General features: G+C 34.9%; 1 non-coding gene across 1 annotated transcript; it reads left to right on the top strand.

Moving 5' to 3' along the window:
- The first annotated feature begins 14,507 nt into the window (after positions 1 to 14,507).
- On the top strand, positions 14,508 to 14,607 carry LOC131170882 (U6 spliceosomal RNA). Its single transcript, XR_009141647.1, has one exon. It is a non-coding gene; the product is annotated as a U6 spliceosomal RNA (small nuclear RNA).
- Positions 14,608 to 24,054: the final 9,447 nt, after the last annotated feature.

Genomic DNA, 24,054 nt, shown 5'->3' on the forward strand with positions numbered 1-24,054 from the left:
CAACTTCAATTCATCAACAGAGTCTCAATATCAAAAACTCATCAATATTTCTCAATTTCAGTTCTCAATAGCCTTTTCATTTCTCAACATCCATTTCTCAGGGTTCTCATATATATAAATAACAATTAAAAGCTCAAATTACTTCCATACATAACCATAAATCTTTATTATTTACATGAACCTCAAACTACATTACATAATCCCAAATACATATGAGAAAATAAAAATTTAATTACAAAATGACAAAATGACACCTAGTGTCCTACCAATGCACTGCAGAAGTTGAGGTGACACGGACACTGTGCAGAGATGCAGGATGGACTCACCCAGTCTGTGGTCTACTGGGCTCACGATCTGTATCTCCAGTACCTACGCGTGGCAAAAGCAACGCGCTAAGCAATAATGCTTAGTGGTGCAATAATATAATAAAAGAAAATAGCAAGAAATTAAATGTGTAGTGAATGTATATGTTTTATTTGTTTGGTATTGGTATATCATTTACTTTGTCCACTTTTATTCATTTGGTTGCCCCAAGTAACCTACACTAGACGACTAGACTGAATAACGGGTAAACTGGCACTGGGTATCTAGTACCTCGGGCCGTCACACCATCGGTCACATATGCATCTCCCGGCAGGCAATGTAATGTACCTAACAATGTCAGAATACATCAGGCACAAGGCCAAATCTCAATACAAAGTCAGAATGGCTAAAAGCCATAAAATCACAAAATGGCATATTGCCATATGCAGTACTGCTAACTGGACCCTATTGGCATGCCAAACTATCCAAACTAATCTTGTTAGGTATACTAGGGCATTTGAAACTTTTAAATTCTTCAATTTGTGAATTTCATGTTTTGGTGTTACTATTCACCTCATTGGTCAACAAAAATGTTGACTTTTGGATAGAAAATATGTACATTGACTTTGGCACTCCCAACATACCACATTTGGTGTTTAAAACTTGTTGGCATTAAGTGTTAATACCATTTCAAAGTGTAAACCCACACAAGCAGAATTTTCAGTTTTGGTGAGTCAACTTCACTGTTCCATTGGACACTGTTACTGTGGGAATTTGAAGAAATGTAAAACATGAAAGTTGTTCCTTATTTTGTCTAGTTGAATTTCTTTTTTTAAATCACTCCATTTGGAGTTTTGTAACTCTAGATATGGTCCAAAAACCACAGCTGGCCGGATTCCCATTCTGCAGAAAATACCATATCTACAGTAACAGGAACAGTAACTTCCACTACCATTTGGGTTAGGTTCTGGCCATAATTTGGGGTAGGTTCCTTCATGAAAGTTGTTTTTCTATGTCTTAACTTGTTGCTGTAAAAATTTCAGGTCAATTGACCATATCTACAGTGAGTTATGGCCAAATGAACAGTTACTGTTCATTTGATCAATTCTGCAGAACCAGTTGCAGGGTATCCGGATTGGGGCCTAGTTTTGGTCCTCTTGCTTTGGTCTTTTGGGCATGGTTTCTTCAGCAAAAATGTGCCATTATAAGCCTAATTTAATGTCCAATTGGCCAAACACCAATTGGACTAGCACAGCCCAAGTTATGGTAGTGCAAATGGACTGAATTTTCAGTCCCTATGCTGCTGTCCTAGGGCAGCCTGCAACCTCACTTTGCAACCTCATTTTTCAGTCCATTTATTAGTCAAATTACCTAAAATGGTCACTAATTGACCATTAAAATGCTCTCTAATAATTTCCTAAACCAAGTTTACATTTTGCTCACAAAACCCTAATTCAAATCCATGTTTTTATACAATATGTCTTAGTTAACTTTTTAATCATTGTTCTTGTATTTATAAACTTCCAATATAACTCTAATTCACTTCAAGCTCATAAAAACACTCCCTCCTATTCCATAGCTAGGGCAGCCGAAATTCACAAGCTCAAACACATAGGTTTATGTTCATTTAAATCACAATTCTCACTAAGTTTCAAGTCCCAAACTTCAATTTCCTTCCTCTTGTTGGCTTCCAAGAGCTTGTTTAAGGTGTGGGGTAAAGTTTTAATGAAGAGGGGTTAGGGAAATATGGTGGAAATGATGGAGATCTAAAGCTTGAAAAAGCTTGAATGGAGGTGGCTATGGAGGTGAGTTTCAGCTGGTCTTTTGGGGAGGGTGGCTGCTGCAATTTCTTTCTTATTTTAGTCTTCTTTTATGTCTTTTAATAGTTTAGTCAAATGGTAGATTAATTGTGATTGGTCATAGTTTATAAATGACATCATCAAGATGTCATAAATGAGCTTTTCTTGATTTTTCTTTTCTTTTCATCACTACTCAATTTCAATTTAATTTCTAGTAATATTTCTTCATATTTTATGTCATATTAATTATTTACTTAACTGGACAAGTCGGCCAAAAATCACCTCTGAAGGCAAAATGACCAAAATGCCCTCCGTTTGGCTTAATGGGTCAAAATTGTCTGTACCGATTGAAACATTTTTCTAAATATTTTCTTGGCATTCTAATGCCATAGGAACCTCAATGACCCTTCTCTGGAGTTCCAAAAATTATTTTATAATTTTTCCCCCGGGTCTAGGGCTCCTCGTTGCGAGAACCGCAACTTCCCTCTGAGTTACCCCTCGCTTGGGCACCGGCTCATTTAACTTGGTTCTATTTTATTTCTAAAATTTTTACTAAATTTTTCTTGTTAATATTTGAGTTAATTATGGTTCCTGACTTTAGTTTAAATATTTTTCCGGACGTTCTAGCTGTCCGGACCGACACCGGTCACCGGAACAGTAGAATGTACGGAGTTGCTACCGGGAGGGTGTTACATGTATGGTGAGCACAGTAGGAATGCTAGGTATGAGATATCTAGACAGCTGTTTCGCATGAGGATGTCTGAGGGACAGAATGTTGGGGATCATGTCCACAAGATGATTCTGCTGATTGAGCAGTTGGAACATCTTGACTTCAACATGGATTTCCAACTATAGACGGATTTGATCCTTCAGTCCCTTCCTAAGTCTTTTGGGAATTTTGTGACAAATTTCCATATGACTAAATAGGAATGCACCTTAGCTGGTTTACTCAACATGCTGGTTATTGCCCAAAAGAATATGCCAGGCAATAAAGGAAAAGAGGTTGCTTTGATGGTATCTTTTTCTACTGGAAAGTCCAACAAGAAGAAGGGCAATAAGAAAAAGAAACCTCAGATTTCTGGTCCTTCTATGAAAATAGCTAAACAGAAAGAGAAGACTAAAGCTGATGGAGGCAAAGGAAAGTGTTTCCACTGCCAGAAGGATGGGCACTGGAAAAGGAACTACCCAGAGTATCTTGCTTCTCTGAAGGACAAGAAGGATAGACCTTCGCAAGGTATGTCCATATCTTATTATTTAGATTCTGATGATACTCATAGTTCATCTACAGCTTGGGTTTTAGATACTGGTGCTAGTTCTCACATTTCTCATGATATGCAGGAACTAGCAAATAATAGTAGCTTGCGTTCTCAAGATGTTAGAGTCTGGATTGGCAATGGCTCAACTGTTGAAGCTTTAGCCATAGGATCTAAATCTTTTTACATGTTTGGACATGTTTTGTGTTTGGATAATATTTTATATGTACCTAATGCTTTTAAGAACATCATTTCTATATCTAGTTTGATTAGAAATGGGTATGAATTTCAGTTCGCAGATGATGTTTGCAATATTTATTTTGGAAATAAATATGTTGGTTCGGGTTATATGAATTATGGTCTTTATTATTTAGATAATAATGATAAACACAAAATGAATGCAAGTGATCTAAATGAATGCAATGCCATGGTGAAAACTAACTCAAGTTCAAAATATATTTGACACTTAAGGTTATGTTATGTTGCAGAAGATAGGATTGCAAAATTGGAGAAAATGGGGATTCTATCCTCATTGGGCTCTGAGCCTACTCCAACTTGTAAATCTTGCCTTCAGGGCACAATGGCTAGATCACCCTTTATTGGACAAGGGCTAAGGGCTGAAAATATTTTAGAGCTAATATATAGTGATGTATGTGGTCCATTTAAGGAAATGGCTAGAGACGGTTTTCATTATTTTATTACCTTTACTGATGATAAATCAAGGTTTGGGTATTTGTATTTGATGAAATACAAACATGAATCCTTCGAAAAGTGCAAAGAATTTAAATATTAAGTAGAAAATCAAACAGGAAAGAGTATTAAAGCTCTTCGATCAGATTGTGGAGGTGAATATTTGAGTACTGAATTTGATGAATACTTGAGAGAGCATGGCATAGTTTCCTAACTGACTCCTCCAGGAATGCCACAGCTGAATGGTGTATCTGAAAAGAGAAATCGTACCCTATTGGATATGGTACGTAGTATGATGAGCTATATTGATATGCCAAACTCCTTTTAGGGATTTGCATTAGAATCAGCTTTGTATATTCTGAATAGGATTCCATCAAAATCAATTTTTTCCACACCTTATGAGATATGGAATGGAAGAAAAACAAGTCTTAAGCATGTTAAGATTTGGCGTTGTCCAGCTTATGTCAAAAAGCTGAACACTAATAAATTGGAAATCAGATCAGAAAAAGGTAGATTCGTTGGATATCCAAAAGATAGTTTTGGATATTATTTTTATTTGCCTACTTCACAAAAGGTTGTGATAAGTAGAGATGCCACATTTCTTGAACAACAATTTGTTCAAAAAGGAGGCAAAGGAAGACAAATAGAGTTAGAATTGGAGAATTCTGACCAACCAACAGATCAGATAGATATAGATCCATCTAGTTAACCTACACCTGTTGATGAAACATCTACAGCTATTCCTCGTAGAACAACCGAGGTATCTCACCCACTAGTGAGATATGGTTTCCTTCATGAAGAAGAACAAGAGTTGTCTACTCGTGAAGAAGTAGATCATGGAGACAATTCACTTACCTATGAAGAAGCTATATCAAATATAGGCTCTTCAAAATGGATTGATGCTATGAAATCCAAAATTGATTCCATGTATAAGAATCAAGTTTGGGATCTTGTTGACCCACCTGAAGGTATTGTACCTATAGGGAACAAATGGGTTTTCAAGAAGAAAATTGGTTCTAATGGAAAGGTAGAGACCTATAAGGCAAGGCTAGTAGCGAAAGGGTTTCATCAAAGGCAAGGAATCGACTATGAGGAGACTTTCTCGCCTGTTGCCATGCTTAGATCAATTAGGATTCTATTAGCAATAGCTGTATACTATGATTATGAGATTTGGCAGATGGATGTCAAAATAACTTTTCTCAATGGATACATTGAAGAAAACATTTTCATGGAACAACCTAGGGGTTTTGAATCCCAAGATGGTTCCAAGGTATGCAAGCTAAAGCGATCCATTTATGGGTTGAAGCAAGCTTCGAGGAGTTGGACCATCCATTTTGATGAAGCCATTAAATCATTTGGTTTTATCGAAAATGAGGATGAGCCATGTGTATATAAGAAGGTTAGTGACAGTGCTATCACTTTCCTTGTCTTATATGTGGACGATATACTGTTGATCAGTAATGACATAGGTATGTTGACAATTATAAAGGTATGATTGTCAATACATTCTCCATGAAAGACTTAGGGGAGGCAACCTATATTCTTGGGATTCACATCTATAGAGATAGAGCGAAAAGAATAATTGGTTTATCCCAAAGTCTATACTTGAAAGAGGTTTAACATGCTTGATTCCAAGAGAGGATTGTTATCAGTGAGACATGGTATCCATCTTTCTAAAGAGATGTCTCCAAAGATACCTGAAGAAAGAGATAAAATGGCCAGGATTCCATATGTTTCGGCTATTGGAAGTTTATGTATGCAATGTTGTGTACTAGGCCGGATATCGCATATGCTGTTAGTTTGACTAGCAGGTATCAATCTAATCCAGGTTTGGAACACTGGATAGTTGTCAAGAATATCCTTAAATACTTGAGAAGAACTAAGGATTTGTTCTTGATCTATGGAGGTGGAGACTTACAATTGGATGGTTATACTGATTCTGATTTCCAATCAGATATTGATGATAGAAAGTTTACCTCTGGATATGTGTTCATTTGTAATGGAGGTGCAGTCAGTTAGAAGAGTTCCAAATAGAGCACGACTGCAGATTCCACTATAGAGGCTGAGTATATTGCTGCATCAGATGCTGTAAAGGAAGTTGTTTGGATAAAGAAGTTAATGACAGAACTTACAGTAGTTCCTTCCATTGAGTCAGCAGTTCCACCACACTATGATAACAATGGAGCAGTCATACAGGCTAAGGAACTAAGGTCTCACCAAAAATCTAAACACATAGAAAGGCGCTACTACATTATCAGAGAAATAGTTGGGCGAGGCGATGTAGCCATGCAGAAAATAGCATCAGCTGAAAATCCAGCTGATCCATTCAATAAGCCTATGTCACAGACTCAGCTAGATCGACATCTTGAGAAGATGGGTTTAAGATATTGTAATGAATGGCTCTAGTGCTAGTGGGAGATTGTTAGTAGTATGCCTTAGAGCATATCATTTAGTATGTATCATGTACATATTTTTATTAATAAAAGGCATTTTCACTTTTCCGTTTACATAATACATTTATGTGTAATAGAAAAGGTCCATTGATATTTTGTTAGAAATTGTATTATTAAATTGTTAAGAATATGAGTGACAGTATTTCTAGTACAAAGTATCATAAATAGGTTCACAATCGAGGATACTTCATAATAAGGACATGACTTATCCTGAAAGATTGTATTTATGTTTGTTCCCAAGTTATTTATATGAGATATAAATAAGATGGAATGGTGAGTCTCATGCCATATAACAAACATGATAGACACTTATACCTGATAAGTAGGTCGAACCAGTGACACTTATGACAAGCACATGGATTTTACTCTTGTCAATGCATTGTCATAAATAATATCAGTGCATATAATCTTTAGACCTGAGATAGCACAGTTATCTTGTATATAGGTGGTTTGAATTTGATACTGCTTTCATACTTGTACTGTGTATGGGTATATGGGCATGTGTTGGCTCCTACTAGTTATATATGGAGGTAGGTGTTGATCAAGATGGAATCTGTTTCTCTAAGTAAATAGAGATAAAATCCTATATTCATTTAATTGTTCTTGATGTTTCAAATTCCTGGCCATGACAGATAGATTTAATCAGAAAAGAGTTTCTAATGAGAAAATCTTTTAATCAAGAACTGAAATTAAAAGAGAACACAATATTTATAGCAAATGGAGTTTGACATAAACTATGACTCCAGCTTGAGTTGGGATTTTGTAACAGAGAGATTCTAGTGCATGGTAACATATGATTATAGGTTCATTTAAGGTAAACCTTATTATTGATTGGGTGGCCATGGCATGCTATGCTAGTTGTTAACCATGGTCTATGAGGTGCAAAAAATGATTTAGAGAAATCATTTATAGTAAGAAAGAGTTCTAATGATATTAAGAGTCGATATCATGTCTCATTGCCAATTAGTGATGAGCTTAGTAAGTCACACACATACACAAGTTATCACCTAATTAAATATGATTTAATTAATTAATTAAAGAGTTTAATTGATTAATTAAATAGGTTTGGTTTGCAATTAGATTGCAAAGTCCCTAGCATGACTTAAAACCAAATCTAGGTTATTGGATGTACAGTATAAGTTAAATTTATATTTAAAGTGTTTAAATATGAATTTAATTAATGAGAAATTAATTAATAAAGATTAATTAATTGATTTATATTTGATATAAATTGATTAGAAAAAGAGAAATAATTATTTTGGGTTGAGAACTCCAAATTAAGATACAGGGGCATTTTGGTCATTTCAGAGGGTGACATGTGGCACCATGAGATGGTGACATGTGGCATTATACATAAGCTTGCCAAATGTTTTTTAATCATGTAAGATTATTAAAATTAAGATTAAATATGAGTTTGACACTTGGCACAATGTGATTGGGTCAATTAAACCTGGAACCAATCAGAGAGTGACATGTGGCAAGGGTTTAATGTGTTGACCTAGCAATATAAGTGTTGTTATGAAAAAAAAAATAACACAACTAGCAGCTGCTCCTCCTTTGTGCTGCCACTTTGAAGCTCTCCCTCTCTTCTTCTTCATCTCTCATCTATTCCAAGAGATTAGCAAACAATCTCTTGAATTAAAAAATACTAGAAATCGTTTCTAGTGTGCTGTTTACATCTTTAATCTCTTATAAGGCAGAACTTGATTTTCTAACTAATAAAAAAAAGCTTTAGAAGCTGTTCAAGGGCTGTCATAGGTGTTCTTGGTGTGGACAAGCTAGAGGGACAACATCTGATGTCTTGAAGACGCATCTGAAACGCAAAAATACACCGCAGTGCATCAAGAGGTTGGTGTATTTATTCTTGATCTAATCTAGGGTTCTAAAATTAATCTAATTAATTTTAAAATCTTAAATGACAAATATAGATAAAAAAACATATTAAAAAAGTTTTTATATGTTGTTTATCATTGAAATCAAATAGATAAAAATAAATCTTGCATGATGCATGTGACCCTAGGTGAAAATTTTTGAATTCCATGGTATAAACTTGTGTTTTTCACGCTTCCGCTCCTTCAGCTATGAAATCTGAGATTGATTCCATATATAAGAATCAAGTTTGGGATCTTGTTGATCCACCTGAAGGTATTGTACCTATAGGGAACAAATGAATTTTCAAGAAGAAAATTGGTTCTGATGGAAAGGTAGTGACCTATAAAGCTAGGCTAGTAGCAAAAAGGTTTCACCAAAGGCGAGGAATTGACTATGAGGAGACTTTCTCACCTGTTGCCATGCTTAAATCAATTAGGATTCTATTAGCAATAGCTACATACTATGGTTATGGGATTTGGCAGATGGATGTCAAAACAGATTTTCTCAATGGATATATTGAAGAAAACATTTTCATAGAACAACCTAGGGCTTTTGAATCCCAAGATGGTTCCAAAGTGCACAAGCTAAAGCGATCCATTTATGGGTTAAAACAAGCTTCAAGGAGTTGGAACATTCATTTTGATGAAGCCATTAAGTCATTTGGTTTTATAAAAAATGAGGATGATCCATGTGTATATAAGAAGGTTAGTGACAGTGCTATCACCTTCCTTATCTTATATGTGGATGATATTCTATTAATGGGTAATGATACAGGTATGTTGACAACTGTAAAGGTATGGTTGTCAAATACATTCTCCATAAAAGACTTAGGGGAGGCAACCTATATTCTTGGGATTCGCATCTATAGAGATAGAGCAAAAAGAATAATTGGTTTATCCCAAAGTCTATACTTGGAAAAGGTGTTAAAGAGGTTTAACATGCTTGATTCCAAGAGAGGATTGTTATCAGTGAGATATGGTATCCACCTTTCTAAAGAGATGTCTCCAAAGACACCTGAAGAAAGAGATAAAATGGCCAGGATTCCATATGCTTCGGCTATTGGAAGTTTGATACATGCAATGTTGTGTATTAGGCCGAATATCGCATATGCTATTAGTTTGACTAGTAGTTATCAATCCAATCCAAGTTTGAAACACTGGATAGCTGTCAAGAATATCTTTAAATACTCAAGAAGAACTAAGGATCTATGGAGGTGGTGACTTGCAATTGGATGGTTATATTGATTCTTATTTCCAATCAGATATCGATGATAGAAAGTCTACCTCTAGATATGTGTTCATTTGTAATGGAGTTGTAGTCAGTTGGAAGAGTTCTAAACAGAGTACGATTGCAGATTCCACTACAGAGGCTGAGTATATTGCTGCATCAGATGCTGCAAAAAGAGGCTGTTTGGATATAAGGAACCTCGGTCTCACCAGAAATCCAAACACATAGAAAGGCGCTACCACATTATCAGAGAAATAGTTGGGCAAGGCGATATAGGCATGCAGAAAATAGCATCAGCTGAAAAACTAGCTGATCCATTCACTAAGCCTATGTCACAGACTCAGCTAGATTGACATCTTGAGAAGATGGGCCTAAGGTATTATAATGAATGGCTCTAGTGCTAGTGGGAGATTGTTAGTAGTATGCCCTAGAGCATATAATTTAGTATGTATCTTATACATATTTTATTAATAAAAGGAATTTTCAGTTTTCCGTTTACATAATATATTTATGTGTAATAGAAAAGGTCCATTGATATTTTGTTAGAAATTCTGTCACACCCTACCCCTCTGTAAGGCATAACATGATCCTGTAGTATACCTAATGAATTTTCAAACTTCGCCTACTGATAACCCATTAAATATATTACAAGGAATTTTTAACCTTTTCTTACTTCTTTTTAGAGTGGTGAGCACTATTTACAAGTGTTAAAAGTTTTTTTGAACTGAAGTGAAACAGCTAACACATTTGAAGAATTAATAATTTCTGTAAAAATTTTGGTAGAGTGCCATTTGTATTTTGAATAAACAGTTCTTCAAAAACCTATTAAAAAGCACTTCCTATATTTTGTTCAATGTCCAAACTCCAATATTCAATCAACACAATAAGTTTTTCAACAATTTTCAACTCAAATCCACAATAATTTTCTAGTGTTTTCAAAAGCTGTGACAAAAGAATATATCACAATATTTACAAACCAAAATAATTTACAAATTTAGTTTACAACTTTAATATACAATTTTAATTTACAGCTGCTCAAAACCAAGAACAATATATACATACAGTGAACATACATTACAATACAAAATGTAAAATATGGTATACTCAATATACCCGATGATCTCTCAGTGTAGTACTAGCAGCCTAGTCTGCTGGCCTGTCAGTTTGTCTACCTGCGACAGCAATAAAAAGCTATCGCTGAGCCAATGTCTCAGTGGTGCACAACATTAACAAAATGCAACTTTAAATCACAAATCATAAGTCATATAAATAGTGGATACTTAAAACCATAATTAAATTCAAAGACAGTGAATGTCATAAAGAATTTAAACTCCATTTCACAATATCACAATAAATATCAATAAATCACACACACAGCTTAATCATGTTCCAAAGTCCAATTCATCCTAAAAGCCGATGGCTAGTGAGGAATAACATAGCTAGCTAGCAATAATATGAGTACTCATTTTATTCGTCCTCAACAGGCACACACCTCTACACTTCAGCCAGAGAGGGAATTCAAAGTCAATTCATCCCACTAGACAAGCTAGCATGAAATTCAGTCAATATACATGATAGCTGTGGTTTCAAACCAATTTCAATATTTTCAAACAATAAGTATCCATCAAATTTCATTAAGATAATTTTTCACGATTTGAACAATAATAGACAATTTGTCATAATTCATTTCAATTGAAATTTGAAAAGTAGTAACTGTTGTGCACAAATCTCTAATAAATGTCTCTTGGCCTTGACTCAGTGTTTTCTTCCCCTTCCCTGAGTCTTTGCTAACTGAAACACACAATTTGAAGTATTTCAGTACTTATTTAAACTGTCTATAACAATAAGGTTCATTAATTAATTTATTGAATTTTATTATTTTCCTTAGTCAACCTAAAATGTTGACCCTTGATGCACTCTAGGTGAATTAGGTTTAATGTTACCAATATGTCTCATTTTATAGCCTTTTAGTGTTGGTACATGTTACCCAATTCATTTCCAAGTATATTACATTTTATTGCAATTTGCCGGATTTCGGTATACTAATTTGACCTAGCCGGATGACCTAGTTCTCTCTATTTTCGGGTTTCGGTCCAAACTACAAACTTGTAGGTCTATGTCTTATTGCACGCGGGGCAAAATTTCAGGTCATTCTGAGTTGTGTAGACCAAGTTATGGTCATTTTACCAATGCTGGACAGAATGCACCAAAATGGTAACTTTACGTCATTTTTAGGTCACTTTTGGTTCGGCCAGTTTTTGGACCCGAATTTGTGCAAGCTATTTGGCTTGGTTCTGGCCATTTCTGGGCTTTGGTGTCTTCATAAGAATTGTAGATATATGTCTCAACTATTCATGGTAAAAATTTCAGGTCAATTGGACCAGTTTTGAGTAAGTTATAGTCAAAACACTAACTACTGCCCAAATGGTCAATTTTCAGGCTTTCAAAGCACTAATCCGGATTTGGTCATTTTTCAAGTCACCTTCTAGGCAGGATTTTGGTAAGCTTCCTTCATGAAAGTTGGCACATTTTGTGCCTAGTTTCACCTCCAATTGGTCTCATACCAATTAGAGTCACACACTTAAGGCTCTAAGCCAAAACATACACTGCCCAATTATAATTTGTTCATCCTTTACCAATTACACATCATATGCTTACCAAGTTCACTCTTCCATGCCAATTCTGGTTTGTACCATAACATTAACACATTTAGCAACACATTTTTGGTCATTTTGGCAGCTTGTAACCACTCTCAACATACACACTATAATACAGAACTTTCCCAAGTCCAATTACAACAATTAAAGTCCCATTTACCACAATTCAACCAAATGAACATACCTTATTTCCATGTCCAAATTCTAACAATTAAACACACACACATGCTGCCATCCATGACAACATAATTCAACAATATTTAATGAATTCAAACACTTCAATCTTCTTTATGAGGCTACCACAAGTTTACACATACCCATCAATTTCCATTTAAACAATTTTTCAAGCTTCCAATCAAACCTTACACATGGAATTCAACTACAATACAATCAAACATTTAAATCATCATTCAAACTACTATTTACATGCAAGAATAAGCTATTCTTATTGAGGTTCCATGGCTACCAAAATGTACATTTCCGCTAATTCATCAAACTTCAAAAATCCTTCCATAAATCAACTACCCACAACACCCATTCAAAGTTTAATGAAACAAGAATTAAAAATACATACTTACCACTTTTGAAGCTTGACCAAACTTCAACAAAACTTCTTGGAATTACTACCAATTTCTTCCTTGCAAGGTGAGGACTAACTTTAATGAAGAAAAATTGGGGAAATGGTGGCTTGATCATGGAGTTTTAATGTTTCAAAGGTGGGCAGCCATGAGAGAATTCTCCCAAGCTTTTTCGGCTGGTTTTGCAAAGTGAGGAAGATGAAGTTATCTGCTATCCATATTATGTTTAATGGTCCACTTTAGTGGTGTTAGTGGAGCGCTAATAGGATTAAAAATAATTTTTAATGTTAAACTTTCATAATTTAGTTTTTATCCCCCATTTCTTTCACTATTCTTATAATGTGTCACAATTTAATTATTCATGATATTTTTCAAGTGTAATATCATTTATTTTTAATGGATATTTAGGTCAAAAGACAACTTGGGGTGTCAAATGACAACAATGCCCCTATTTAAGTTGTATTCCCAATTTTTTGGTAACACCGAGTTTTATCGTTTTCTCAATTTCTCATTTTTCTTTGTACTAATTAATTAGTTTTTCTTTGATATTTCTAATAACATTTATACTTCAATAGATGTTTATTTAATTCTTAAAAATATTTTCCAGGGTTCCCCGCGGTCCAGGGCTAATCAACAGTCCACGCTGCAACTTCCCGGTGTGGTCACCCATCGCTATGGTTTTCGGCTCGTTTAACTTAGTTACATTTCATTACTATTATTTTTCCTTTGTTTTTCTTATATTTTCTTTTCCTATATTTCATTATTTTATGTCTCCTCATCAATATTTAAGTGTAGTTCTAGGCATCCTATGTAACACCCCTATGTTCGGTAGTGCGTTCTACTATTCCTGTGACTAGTGTTATCCGGACAGCTAGGATGCCTAGAACTACACTTAGATATGAGTGAGGAGACATAAAATAATGAAATACAAGAAAAGAAAATACAAGAAAAACAAAGAAAAAATAATAGCAATGAAATGTAACCAAGTTAAATGAGTTTAGAACCCTAACGATAGGTGACCGCACCGGTAAGTCACGGCGTGAACCGTTGACTAGCCCTGGACCGCGAGGAACCCTAGAAAATATTTTTAAGACTTAAATAGACATCTATTGAAGTATAAATACCATTAGAAATATAAAAAAAAAATAAATTAATTAGTACAAAGAAAAGTGAGAAATCGAGAAAATGATAAAACTCGGTGTTACCGAAAAATCGGGAATGCAACCCGAACAGGGGCATTGTGGTCATTTGACACCCAAGATGTCTTTTGACCTAAATTTCCATTAAAAATACATGATATTACACTTGGAAAATGTAACAGCCCGATCCTTCTCCAGTTAGTCTTGTCCGCTTTGGCCCATGGGCTTCACGGATTTGTCCCTTGGGAGGTTTCATTCCCAAAAGCACGCTGACCAGGTGAGGAAGGCTCCCACATATATGGCCCAAATATTTTCTTCCCATTTCCGATGTGGGACACGAAGTTTCCACCCCAATACGTAGCTGGTTGAACAAGCACGTTCCAACCCCATCCCTGGGTAGTGACAAGCCCACCAGCTTCCGCCTAGTGTGTCCTCGCACCACACACCGTACTAGAGGGAGTCCAGCTCTGATACCACGGTCATGGTTCATCCACCAGACTTAGGTTCCTGTCTCCTTTGTGCTAAAGGACACAAACGTACGACCGACATCCGATAAAATTGGAACGATACAGAGAAGATTAGCATGGCCCCTGCGCAAGGATGACACGCACAAATCGAGAAATGGTCCAAAATTTTCAAATGTAACGTCCCGGCCTACTAGTGATATTGTTCGATCTGGGCCGAAGCCCTCACGATTTTAAAACGCGTCACTAGGAGTTACGAACCAACAACTTATAAACCCAGCATCTCTCCCGTGTTTTGTCGATGTGGGATTTGCCTAGGGTGTTACAATCCACCCCCCTTATGGGACTTAGCGTCCTCGCTGAGGTTTGCCCCACCATCGCCCAAGGTTGCACGCGGAGCAGTTCTGATACCACAAATGTAATGGCCCGGCCCACTAGTGATATTGTCCGCTCTAGGCCGAAGCCCGCACGGTTTTAAAACGCGTCACTAGGAGTTACGAACCAACAACTTATAAACCCAGCATCTCTCCCATGTTTTGTCGATGTGGGATTTGCCTAGGGTGTTACAGAAAATGTCATGAAAAATTAAATTGGTGGTACCTAATGTAAATAGCAAAAATTGAGAGTTAAATGAAGGAAAATGAAACTTTAGATTAAATTAATATTAAATCTTATATAGTGCTCCACTAACTCACATAAGTGGACCACTTACTCTTTTTTTAGAACAGCAGATTCATCTTCTTCTTCAACCTCTCAAATTCAGCCAAAAATGGAGGAATGAAGAACTCCATGGTCGCATGGTTTTGGAGCTCCATGCAAGCTTGATCCAAGCCTATTTCCTTGCACTTTCCTTCATTAAAAGTTGTCCATACACCTTGGGCAGTAGATAGGCAGCAAGAAGACCAAGTTTTGGTGAAGTTTTGAAGAGTTTCCAAAGTAGTAAGTATGTATTTTTGATTATTGCTTCATTAAAGTTTGTGAGGATGTTATGGGTACTTGAATTGTGGAGAGATTTTTGAGGTTTGATGTTCTAAGGGAGATGTTTATTTTTGGCAGCCATGGAAACTCCATAAGAATAGTTTATCCTTGCTTCTAAATGGTAGATTAAAGGGTTCATTAAGTGTTTATGTGTGTAGGAATAAATTGGATGATGTATATTAGATGTATATGTGAATGTACACTTAACTTTGGAAGCTTGGAAAGCAAATTGATGAAGACTACAATTTGGCAACTTGAAGTGTGAACCCAAAATATGTATTTCATGGCTTGGTTTATGGAATTATATGATTGAATTATGGTGCTTGTTATGGCAGCTTGTACATGTGTGCAAGAGTTTGAGTTTGGACATGTAAATGATCTAGGTTATGTGATTGAATTATTTGTAATTTGAACTTGGTAAATTCTGTACTATAAGGTGCATATTGAGTGTGGTTATAAGCTGCCTAAATAACCAAAAATGTGTTGTGAAATGTGTTTAGGTTATGGTACAAAACAGAAATGGCATGAATGTGTAAATTGGTAAGTGTTAAATGCATCCTTTGATGAGTGATGGACAATGTGCAATAGGGCAGTGTGTGTTTTGGCCTAGAACCTTAAGTGTGTGGCTCCAATTGGTATGAAACTAATTGGAGGTGAAACTAGGCACAAAAAGTGCCAACTTTCATGCAGGAAACTTATCAAAATTTTGTTTGGAAGGTAACTTGAAAAATGACCAAATATGGATTAGTGCATTTAAGGCTTGAAAATTGACCATTTGGGCAGTAGTTAGTGTTTTGGCCATAACTCACCCAAAACAAGTGCAATTGACCTGAAACATTTACCATGAATAGCTGAGACATATATCTACAAGTCTTATGAAGACACCAAAGCCCAGAAATGACCATAAGCAAGTCAAATAGCTTGCATAAGTTCAGGTCCAAAAACTGGCCAAACCTAAAATGACCTAAAATGACCAATTTTGATGCACTTTGACCAGCAATAGTAAAATGACCATAACTTGGTCTAGTAAACTCAGAATTACCTAAAATTTGGCCCTGTGTGCAATAAGACATAGATCTACAAGTTTGTAGTTTTGACCAAAGCCCAAAAACTAAGGGAACTAGGTCATCTAATTAGGTCAAATTAGTATACCGAAATCCGACAAGTTGCACTAAAGTGCACTATACATGAAAATGAATTGGGTAACATGTACCAACACTAAAAGGCTATAAAATGTGACATATTGGTGACATTGAAACCTAATTCACCTAAACTGCATCGAGGGTCGACATCTTAGGTTGACTAAGGAAATAATAGAATTCGATAAATTAATTATTGAACCTTATTCTTAGAGACAGTTTAAATGAGTATTAAAACACTTCAAATTGTGTGTTTCAGTTAGCAAAGACTCAGGGAAAGGGAAGGAAACACTAAGTCAAAGCCAAGAGACAGTTATCAGAGGTTTGTGCACAATAGTTATTTCTTTTGAATTTTTCAATTGAAATAAATTATGATTATTTGTATGTTATTGTTTTAAATTGTGTTTGTGCATAATAATTTTGACTTCTCATTTTCTACTTAAAAATTTAATTGAACGTTATAGTTTTAAATTGTGTCTGTGCAAAATATTTTTTATATTCACTACTTTTACTAGAAAATTTATTTAGAGAAATGAGTTATGAATAATATTTGATTGTTTTGGCTTTGGGAATTCTATTTGAAAATTATTGTGTTACCTACTTTGTAAGTTGAAATTTTGAGATAAAATGTGTTTAGTGTTATCAGAGCAAAGTAGAGACGGCGATACGTAACGCCTACGATTCTTGGGAACTCTCACGAGTGAACTTAGGAGCGTGGAGGGATGGCGATACGTAACGCCTGCAAGTGCTCTGATAGGTACACTATATTCCTCCCTCTTTGACTTGCCAGTCTGAGGTGAGTGTGGATGAGTGCTCATTATTTAGCTAGCCTCCTCCCTCATTGATTTTGATTATTGGGATGAGTGTGTCTTGTCGTGGTGTACAACACGGCATGTGTGGAAAAATTGTGTCATGGCCTAAATTGTGTTATTGATTGGTAAAACTATGTTATTCAGTTATTTGATCAACTTGTGTTATTGATTGGCAAAACTATATTGTTCAGTTATTTAATCAAATTGTGTTATTGATTGGCAAAACTGTATTGTTCAGTTATTTGATCAAATTGTGTTATTGATTGGCAAAACTGTGTTACTCAGTTATTTGATCAAATTTGTGTTATATGAACTTTGAAAATTGTGAAATGGAATTATGAATCATTTGATTTGTGAATTGTCAATAAAAGATTTATATATCGCATTTCAAATTGTTATTGTGCACCACTGAGTAAATTTTACTCAGCGATAGCTTTTCATTGCTGTCACAGGTAGACAGACTGACAGGGCAGCAGACTAGGCTGCTAGTGCTTCAGTAAGAGATCATCGGGTATATTGAGTATACCATATCTTGCATTTTGTATTATAATGTATGATCACTGTATGTATATAGTGTTCTTGATTTTGAGTAGTTGTAAATTAAAATTATACATTGAAGTTGTAAAATAAATTGTAAATTATTTTGGGCTTGTAAAATTTGTACTATATTTCTTTTATCTCAGCCTTTGGAAATATTGAAAAATTATTGTGGTTTTAAGTTGAAAAACATATTGTGTTGATTAAATGTTGGAGTTTGAGATTGAGAAATATATTTGAAGTGCTTTTTGCAGGTTTTTGAAGAACTACTTTATTCAAAATACAAATGGCACTCTGCCAAAATTTTTATAGAAATTATTATTTCTTCAAATGTGTTAGCTGTTTCACTTCAGTTAAAAAAAAAAAAATTAACACCTGTAAATAGTGCTTACCACTGGAAAAAGATGTAAGAAAAGTTTTAAAATCCCTTGTTGTGTATTTAATAGGTTATCAGTAGATGAAGTTGGTAATTCATTAGGTATACTGTTAGTAGTATGCCCTAGAGCATATCATTTAGTATGTATCTTGTACATATTTTTATTAATAAAAGGCTTTTCCACTTTTCCGTTTACATAATATATTTATGTGTAATAGAAAAGGTCCATTGATATTTTGTTAGAAAAATTATTCTTAAGTTGTTAAGAATACGAGTGATATTATTTCTAGCACAAAGTATCATAAATTGGTTCACAATCGAGAATACTTCATAATAAGGACATGACTTATCCAGAAAGATTATATTCATATTTGTTCCCAAGTTATTTATATGAGATATAAATAAGATGAAATGGTGAGTCTCATGCTATATGACAAACATGATAGGTACTTATAAATAATAAGTAGGCCGAACCAGTGACACTTATGACATGCACGTGGAGTTTACTCTTGTCAATGTTTTGTCATAAATCATATCAATGCATATAATCTTTAGACCTGAGATAGCACAGTTATCTGGTATATAGGTAGTATGAGTTTGATACTGCTTTCATACTTGTACTGTGTATGGGTATATGGGCATGTGTTGGCTCCTACTAGTTGTATATGGAGGTAGGTGTTGATCAAGATGGAATCTGTTCCTCTAAGTAAATAGAGATAAAATCCTATGTTCATTTAATTGTTCTTGATGTTTCAAGTTCCTGGCTAGGACAGATAGATTTAATCAGAAAAGAGTTTCTGATGAGAAAATCTTTTTAATCAAGAACTGGAATTAAAAGAGAACATAATATTCATAGCAAATGGAGTTTGACATAAACCATGACACTAGCAGAAGTTGGGATTTTGTAACAGAGAGATTCTAGTGCATGGTAACATATAATTATAGGTTCATTTAAGGTAAACCTTATTACTAATTGTGTAACACCCTCCCCGTAGCAACTCCGTACAGTCTACTGTTCCGGTGATCGGTGTCGGTCCGGATAGTTAGAACGTCCGGAAAAATATTTAAACTAAAGCGAGGAACCATAATTAACTCAAATATTAATAAGAAAAATTTAGTAAAAATTTTAGAAATAAAATGCAACTAAGTCAAATGAGCCGGTGCCCAAGCGATGGGTAACAAGAGGTAAGTTGCGGTTCTCGCAACGAGGAGCCCTAGACCCCGGAAAAAATTCATAAAATAATTTTTGGGACTCCAGAGAAGGGTCATTGAGGTTCCTATGGCATTAGAATGCCAAGAAAATATTTAGAAAAATTTTTCAATCGGTACAGACAATTTTGGCCCGTTAAGCCAAACGGAGGGCATTTTGGTCATTTCGCCTTCAGAGGTGATTTTTGGCCGACTTGTCCAGTTAAGTAAATAATTATTATGACTCAAAATATGAATAAATATTGCTAAAAATTAAATTGAAATGTGGTAGAAAAGAAAAGAAAAGAAAAATAGTGAAAATTAAGGATAATGACATCACATGATGTCATTTACTTTCTCCCAACCAATCAAATTTCAACAAGCACTCTTAAACCAATTAAAAAAGGTCAAAAAGGAGTTCAAATTTGAGAAATTTTTCTGCTCATCTTCTTCCATTTCCGGCAGCCCTATTTCCCTCACAATCTCCATTAAAACTTTCTCTTTTTCTTGCTAAAACCTCACCCTTTACACCATAAAACCTCATCCTCACTTCACAAAAATTTATCCTCACACCCTAAATCATATTTAGACAGCCAATAGAGGGAGAAATTTTAAAGATTGACAAGCTCAAGTGGGAGCTTTAATAAGGTTAGTGCCCTAAACTTTAAATCTCACTTCAATTTCATGTTTAAGAGCTATATAGGTGATTAAATGACAAAGAAATTTTGATAAAAGACATTGGTATGATAACCCTAAATTTTGGGCAGCCAAGGTTAAGGTGATATGGTGATAATTTTTGGGAATCTAATATGCAAGTATGGCTGCCCTTAAAGTGTAACTTATAAGTGAATTCATAAATGAAATGATTATACATGGTTTTGAATTGTTGAATTAGGGTTTTGAGGAGTGAAGTTTGGTTTTGGCTTATGAAATGATTAATGGATATTCTAATGGTCAATTAGTGACCATTTGAGGCAAGTTAATCATAATTTGAAGTGAACTAAAGTGTTACAAACCCAATTGGTAGGCTGCCTAATGAAAGCAGCAATGAGCTGTGATTCCAGCCCACTTGGACAGCCATAACTTTGGCTGTGTAGGTTCAATTGGTGTTTGGCCAATTGGACATGAAACTAGACTTATAATGGCACATTTTTGCTGAAGAAACCATGCCCAAAAGACCAAAGCAAGTGGACCAAAAGTTGACCCCAACCCGGGTACCCTGCAAGCCAATTCTGCAGAATGACCAAATGAACAGTAACTGTTCATTTGCCATAACTCACTGTAGAAATGGTCAATTGACCTGAAATTTTTACAGAAACAAGATAAGATATAGACAAACAACTTTTATGAAGAAACCTACCCCAAAGTATGACCAGAACCTAACCCAAATGGCAGTCACAGTCACTGTTCATGTTACTGTAGATTTGGTAATTCTGCAGTTTTTCCAATCCGGCCAGCTGTGGTTTTTGGACCATATCTGGAGCTACAAAACTCCAAATGGAGTGATTCAAAAAATAAAATTCAACTAGACAAAATAAGGAACAACTTTCATGTTTACCATTTCCTCAAATTCCTACTGCAACAGGGCCCAATGGAACAGTAAAGTTGGGTCACAAAAACTGAAAATTCTGCTCTTTAGGTTTTAGGTTTGGAAATGGATTTAGGAGTTAATTCCAACAAATTTTAAATGCAAAATGTGGTATGTTGGTAGTGTCAAAACTAATATACCTATTTTCTATCCAAAAGTCAACATTTTTGTTGACCAATGAGGTGAATAGTGACACCAAAACTTGAAATTCAAAATTTGAAATTAGAAATGCATCTAGGGGACTTTAAATTGCAATTGGCAATTAATACTAGCAAATGTAAAACTCAAAATGTGGGCTCTTGGTGTAATTAGAATTAACATATTCCTTAAGTATGAAAAAGTCAACATTTTGGTTGACTAGTAAGGTGAATAATAATCAAAATGATTAGCAAACTAAGATGAAGACCTAGAACCAATTCTAAGCTTAAATGCTTAGAATTGTATGACAAATGTGGACTATGTATCTTAGCCAAAATTGTTAAAAGGAAATTAAGACCATAAATTGAAATCCCTGAAATATTCATGGATTACTCGAAACATGAAAAATAAGTCACCTAATTGATGTGAATAGATAGTTAGGGCTTATATGCCCATCACAAATGGAATTCATAAAATATTAGTAACTCAACTTGAAATATAAAATTTGTAATTACATAAGTAGATTTTTGAATGTATAAATGAGAAAGGAATGTATGAAATGAAATTTAACTAAATGGATTGTTGAGTATAAATAGGATGACGTTTAGATTAGGGTTTATGTTTCCATTACAAATAAGGTAATAACACCTTGTATGAGTTATGAATTCATATAAATATTGTAATGAATAAATGAATCACATAAAAATATAAATGAAACATTAGTTCTAGTTATAAGAGAAAGGAAGAATGTTTTGAATACAATGGTACATGTGAACCATTGTTTAGAATTGTGATCAATATGAATCACATAATGAATGAATAAATGAACCATATTAATTTATGAATGAGACATTAGTTCTCATTATTGTAGAGAGGAGAAGTATTTTGAGTACAATGGTATAAAAGGATAATTGATGTGAATTGTGATCATATAAATGATCAAATGAATGTATGAATTATAATTGAAATTTATCATGAAATAATAAACTCTTAATGGTACTATGTGCCCATGTATTGCCTAGACACGTGTGTCAGATTGGATAGATTGGCATGCCAATAGGGTATTGTTTGAGCAGTACTGCGAAAGGCTTTATGCCCGTATTCATGGCTTTATGCCTGTATTCATGGCTTTATGCCCGTATTCATGGCTTTATGCCTGTATTCATGGCTTTTATGCCCGATTGTGTGTTATCATGGCTTTTTAGCCACACTGACTGCATACGTGGTTGACGTTCTGCGTCCCATGGTATGACGGCCCGAGGCACCGCGGTGTCCTGTGCCAACGACCTGTTATCCAGTTTAGTCAGCCTGTCATAGGTTACTTGGGCAGTGTAATTTATTGAAACAAATTAAGACTATTAGTAATTAAAAATATTAGAAATCAAATAAATGAATTAATAAGACTTCAAAAGAATTAGTTACAATTATGAAATGATCCAAACCACATAAAAATTGTTAAGTAAAATGATAAAAGAGTTGCAAAAATAGGTATAACTTAACTAAATATTTTAAATGTACCTTCTATTGCCATATAAATATAAACTGAGTATTTTTATTAATTCTGTATGTTGTACATTACCACTATGAATTTGGAATTAAACGCTTCCAAAGCGAAACAAAAGAGAACAAAAGATAATTAATATTAGACACATTGTATTAAATTAAATTGATTCTGAAATATTCAAATTATGCTTCTTTCTTCCTTTATTTGTATATTTTATTTTCTTGTTCTATTATTGCACCACTAAGCAGCAATGCTTAGCGCGATGGATTTGTTTCCTCGCGCAGGTGCTTTGACTAAGATTTTTGGAGTCCAGATATGCAGAAGTGCCTGAAGTATTCAAGGTTGTCACCTTCTCAGCAATGCATATAGATAGGGCCCATATAGATCCTATTTTGTATTTAGTATGAAATGCTAGATATGGTATTATCATGTAGATTATGAGCAGGTAATTAATAGAAATGTAATGTAATTTAATAAATTAGCTTTTTCATATGTAATTAATTTATATATCATGTAAATTATGAAATTATGTAAATTAAAGAAATCTGAAAATTTTACTTATGTGATTTGAGCATGAATGAGATTGTATGGATTCGAAGACAGATTTGAAATATATAGATAATGCATGGAAATGAATATGAAATTGAGATATATGAATGAGATGTGAATTATGAGATGGTTATGAAAATAATTGATGAGATTTTATTTGCAAAATATTATTGAAACTTTCAAACAGATAAATAGTAAAATACGTCAACTGGTAATAAAATAGGGGAAACTCCGCTGGTTTCTCCGTTGAAAAATTATTAATATTAAAATATATTGAGATCAAAATATGAAAGGAATAAAGTAAGATAAGATAGGGTGCTCCGGCACCGAATGTAGCACACTTTGCTCGGCTACACTGTAGTCGGGTGAGGGGTGTTACATTTAGTGGTATCAGAGCACGGTTTAGGCGTTTCTGGGCCTAGATTGAGTCCATACCATGCATTGCATTTGTAAGAGTCGAGGTGACACTAATGCAGATATGTTTATCTTTATTATTTTGAATAGGATATGGACCCTTCATCACAGAGAGCAGTCGAGGAGGAAGTGGAGAGTCATGCTCCACCTGCAGCAGCTGAGACTGGGGGTAGGGGAGAACCTACTCCGCCAGCTCAGGCAGAGCCTGCTCAGCCTCCACAGGCCATGTTTCAGCAAATGGCCGATTTTTTTAGACAAATGGCCTGGGTAATGCTAGCACCACCACCACTACCAGCTCCACAGCAGAAATCACACCTGGAAAAATTAAGAAAGTTTGGAGCAGTGGACTTCTCTGGCAAGAGAGAAGATGATTCTGTTGCAGCCGAGAATTGGTTG

The sequence above is a fragment of the Hevea brasiliensis genome, chromosome 11 (assembly GCF_030052815.1).
Source record: "Hevea brasiliensis isolate MT/VB/25A 57/8 chromosome 11, ASM3005281v1, whole genome shotgun sequence".
Lineage (NCBI taxonomy): Eukaryota > Viridiplantae > Streptophyta > Magnoliopsida > Malpighiales > Euphorbiaceae > Hevea > Hevea brasiliensis.